General features: G+C 36.0%; 1 pseudogene; it reads left to right on the forward strand.

Annotated features, from left to right (window-relative positions):
• Positions 1-208: 208 nt before the first annotated feature.
• LOC112923661 (cytochrome b-c1 complex subunit 2, mitochondrial pseudogene) lies at positions 209-4765 on the forward strand (annotated as a pseudogene).
• Positions 4766-5193: the final 428 nt, after the last annotated feature.

The following is a 5193-nucleotide window of genomic DNA, read 5'->3' on the forward strand; positions in this document are numbered from 1 at the left end:
AATATTCAAAAGTAGAATTCTGAATTACCTGCTTTTGGTTCTCAGAGCCCAAAGTGTATGCCATTAACAACGGACTATGAAGAGTGGATGAAAAAAAAATCTGAATTTTTCAAGAGATTAAATAGGTTAGGCAGATCGAGGAAAGAAGAGTTACGGAAATAAACATGTTGTGGGGTCCCAAAACGAAAAGGTCAGAGCAAGAAGAGTCATGGGAATGCAGTGGGGTCAGCAATCAGAGATGCACCACACTGGATCCCCAGCTCTGTATTTCCTGAACCAGAGTGGGTGTGTGAGGATCATGTAGAGTCCAACAAGAGAAGTAGCATATAAATTCAGAATGGATACACATAGTGTATTTCTTTCAATATGGTATCAGAGGAGAAGCTCCCATTAAAAGTAACCATCATAAATTTTAAATCATATCCATAAATCTTAATAATGTCTCTACCCTAAAATGTTGCTCAGTCCTCACCAGGGTTTAGTGAAGAAAACTGAAGTTGTTCTGAGTATATCAGTGAGAAACTATTTACTTCGTGGCATTAGTACTTAACAAAACTATTATAATTGAAGGAGTGGAATTAAGAGGAGGTCAAAGTAATGCTGCAGGACGTCAGATGAAGAGACTTGGGCTGCTACAACCATTATTATGGCCTTAAAAACTGGCTCTCCTAACTAAATTGCTGGAATGCAGAGTCTGGCACAGTAGACACTCAAGTCTCTTCTAATTTTTGCTAGCTGCTTTTGAAAAAAGTTATCCTGTTCCACTTCCATCTATCCGATATTATCTGATTATGTCTTGTTGGTGGAATCTTATATTTATTAAGAATACTAGCTGCATGGATACTCTGTCAACATGGTTTTAAACTTTCTAGTGCATTAGAAGAAACTGATTTTCAATCAGAGTCTAAATTATACCTTAATCTTCTCAAAGCACCTGGTCCTTGACTCTGGGAACCAGACTTCCTCAATGAGCCAAATTCTCCACAATTATCTGGGGCTACGGATGCTTCGATCCCATGTATTTTATTTACCTTTAGGATCTTCACCCTTGATAGTGCAGCTGTGTTCCATAATTTCGTATTCTATGCTGGGTGCATTTGGAGGCATTTTGTGTGTGCATACATGTATGTGTGTGGATGTGCAATTGACAATCACCTACAAACGTATGCCTTATATCAAACATATTAGAAGACAAATCACAGGGAGTATTGGCAGAATGAAGAAAACACAAATTTAATCCAGGAAAAACAGATGTTGGAACTTTCATAGACAGATTTTACTTTAAATGTATATTAAATGTTTACATCCTTAAACATTTAAGAATTCAAGGATGAAATTATGAACAGATTATCTACAAAACATTAGGAGTAAAAGGAAAGATTTAAAAATAAAATGGTAGGTGAATTGTATATATTTTTAAAATAAAAACATAATAGTTGAAGTCACTTAGACACTATTAAAGAGATTATTAAGTAGATTTGTATCTGAAAATTCATCCAAAGGCTAAACATATGAAAGCTAAACATATGAAAAAGGCTTTTAAGGTAGTTGGAGGATAGAAGGAGAAACTGATTAGAATACCAGAAAGAGATAAAGGGGGGAAATATGAAGGGAAAAAAGGAGATAATTGTTGTAGAGTTTTTGGAGAACTGATAAAGCAGAAGCCCACTAATCTAAGAAGATATCTGAGAATATCTAAGAAATTCTAGGCAAAATCAATAGAAAGAAATCCATAGCCAGACATGTCAAAATGAAACTAAAGAACATTGAAGGCAAAGAGAAATTTTTGAAGGCAATCAGTGGAAAAGGAGAGATGACATACAAAATTTTTTTAAAAAAGTAAAAGATCCTTCAGTAATAAAAATGACAATCAGAAAGACAGTTAAGACTAACTTTAAATTTTGAGAGAAAATACCTGTAAACACATAGGAACAAAGGTATCATTTAGGAACAAAGTTAAATCTCAATATTTATGGTGAAAATTGAGGAAATTTATACCCAAGATATCTCCCTAACATTAAAATCTGAGGAGACTTTAAGAAAGTAAGTTCTCCATGAAGTATTGTTGACATATGAGAAAAAATGGAAATATGGAAAACCCATAGTAATATCCAACATTATTTGAATAAAATAATAATAAATTAATAACTTATATGTGATTATAAATAGCCCTGCAAGATTTGACATCAATAATTTATAATGTAGGGACACCTGGGTGGCTCAGCGGTTGAGCATCTGCCTTTGGCTCAGGGCGTGATCCTAGAGTCCAGGGATCAAGTTCCACATCAGGATCCTTTTATGAAGCCTGCTTCTCCCTCTGCCCGTGTCTCTGCCTCTCTCTCTCTCTGTCTCTTATGAATAAATAAATAAATAATCTTTTTAAAAAAAGTAATCTATAATGTGTAATTAGGATATTCAGAGTTAATGTATTGAAAATCCATTTAAAGTCTGAAAGGGCAGCCCTGGTGATCCTGGAGTCCCGGGATCGATCCCACGTCAGGATCCCTGCATGGAGCCTTCTTCTCCCTCTGCCTATGTCTCTGCCTCTCTTTCTCTCTCTCTCTCTCTCTCTGTGTCTATCATGAATAAATAAATAAAATTTAAAAAAAAATAAGGTCTGAAAGAAGTAGGCAAGAATATCATTGAAATTATGGTCTGAGGAATTTACATGTACATTTTAATGCTTCAAATTGACCCCTAAAATTATAAATTGAAAGGGTATTTTCTAACTAATAATAGGAAATAATACAATAAACAGGGTGCATTTTAATGATTCATGAAATAAATTTTTAAATGGCAAAATAAATATACAAAAATGAGCTCAAAAATAAATATGAATATATTTTGCATGTCATTAAGGAAAATACAATATAAACAAACATGCCCATCAAGTGATAAAAAGTTGTTTCATAACATACAAACATATGCTATTTAAAAGAGACACATCTAAATCATAAAGTCATAAATATTTTAAATATAAATTGATGGAAAAAATTATATATATTGAAATACTAACCAATATAAATCAGTCATATCCATATTTGTAGCAGAAAAAAAATGGTCTAAAATAAAAACGTCTGTAATAGAATCAGTACTGGATAACAAAATGCCAACTTCAGAGGATGCTATAAAATTATTTAAATGTATGTACCTTGAAAGATGAAGCCCCTTTTGTAGTCAAACTGGATGCAAGACGAAGCAAATGAGAGGTTCCTAAGTGGTTGGAGTCCTCATATCTACTGCCTGCTTTAATAAACAAACCAATTCTTGATGCAGGAGTATAGTTTTCCAGAGAAGCAATCGCTAAGCCATTTATTTGGTAATTTGGTAAACTCAAGGTCCTGAGGATGTAAAGGCACTCCTGCAGGGGCAGCTGTGGCTTTCACTTTGGGAGCAATTTTCAGGGAATAAAATCTCGAGAGGGACCGGGCTTCATGGCTCAAGATTGCTCTGCTCCACAGGACCGGCCGTGGAATTGAAGCAGTTGGTGGTAAATTAAGTGTGACTTCAACCAGGGAAAATACGGCCTACACTGTGGAATGCCTGTGGGATGATGCTGATATTCTAATGGAGCTCCTGCTCAATGTCACCACATCACCAGAATTTCGTCCTTGGGAAGTGGCTGCCCTTCAGTTGCAGCTAAGGATTGACAAAGCTGTGGCTTTTCAGAACCCACAGGCTCATGTCCTTGAAAATTTGCATGCTGCAGCTTACCAAAATGCCTTGGCTAATTCCCTGTTATTGTCCTGATTACAGGATTTGAAAAGTGATACCAGATGAGTTGCATTACTATGTTCAGAACCATTTCACAAGTGCAAGAATGGCTTTGATTGGACTTGGTTCTGGTAGTAATTCTTGTTCTAAAGCAAGTTGAGGAACAGTTTCTCAACATGAGGGGTGGGCTTGGTTTACCTGGTGCAAAGGCCCGACACTCTGGAGGTGAAATCCCAGAGCAGAATGGAGACAGTCTTGTTCCTGAGGCTCTTGTAGCAGAAGGTGCTGCCACAGGAAGTACAGAAGCAAATGCATTTAGTGTTCTCCAATATGTCCTTGGGGCTGGACCACACGTCAAGAGGGGAAGCAATCCCACCAGTTCCCTATAGCAGGCTGTTGCCAAGGGAGTTCACCAGCCATTTGATGTTTCTGCTTTTAACACTAGTGACTCTGATTCTGGCCTCTTTGGGATTTACACCATCTCACAGGCTGCTGCAGCTGGAGATGTTATCAAGGCTGCCTATAATCAAGTAAAAAGAGTTGCTCAAGGAAACCTTTCCAGGGTACATGTCCAGGTTGCCAAGAACAAGCTGCAAGCTGCCTACCTAACGTCAGTGGAGTCTTCTGAGGGGTTCCTGGATGAAGTCGGGTCCCAGGCGCTGGTTGCTGGGTCGTACACGCCTCCAGCCACGGTCCTTCAGCAGATTGATTCCGTAGCTGATGCTGATATCCTAAATGCTGCAAAGAAGTTTGTTTCTGGCCGGAAGTCCATGGCAGCAAGAGGAAATTTGGGCCATACACCTTTTGCTGATGAGTTGTAATACTGAAACACATCTTTCAGGGAAGAGCTGAACTTTTCTCAACCCAGAGCAGAAAACACATGAAAGTCAAAAATCTCTAATATAACATTTATCTTTTTTTTCCCAGTGAGATGAAATGTCTTAGAACATAAATACAGGTTTTTGTTCCCAGCTGACTTAAAGTCAATAAAACATTCTGTTTAAATGTTTTTCTTGCATCTTTGCAATTGGCTAATAAAGTATTTATTATATGCTGAAAAAAAATAAAATAAATGTATGTACCTGATGGTGTAATATTTATACATATAATTCATTATCATTTGTCCAAACAATATAAAATCAGTAAAGTTATGGAAAGCACAATTATGAAGCTTTGTCTAATAAATCTATGTCCTGCAGGATACACATTAATTTCAAAGAGATGAAATACTTAGAAATATCACTCAGGCCCATAAGGTTTTCTCAATATATCTTCAAAATTAAGAAAATTGCTTAAAAAAAAAAGAAAGAAAGAAAAAAGAAAAAGAAAATTGTTGTCACCACTGAATTAAATTAGGTTGATAAACAAAGATAAAATTTAAAACCCTTAAAAATTCACATAAATCATGTACCAAAAATTATTCTTATTGGAAATTAACATATATATGCATTTATAGGTATATATTTACATGTCTATCTA

The sequence above is a fragment of the Vulpes vulpes genome, chromosome 2 (assembly GCF_048418805.1).
Source record: "Vulpes vulpes isolate BD-2025 chromosome 2, VulVul3, whole genome shotgun sequence".
Classification (NCBI taxonomy): Eukaryota; Metazoa; Chordata; class Mammalia; order Carnivora; family Canidae; genus Vulpes; species Vulpes vulpes.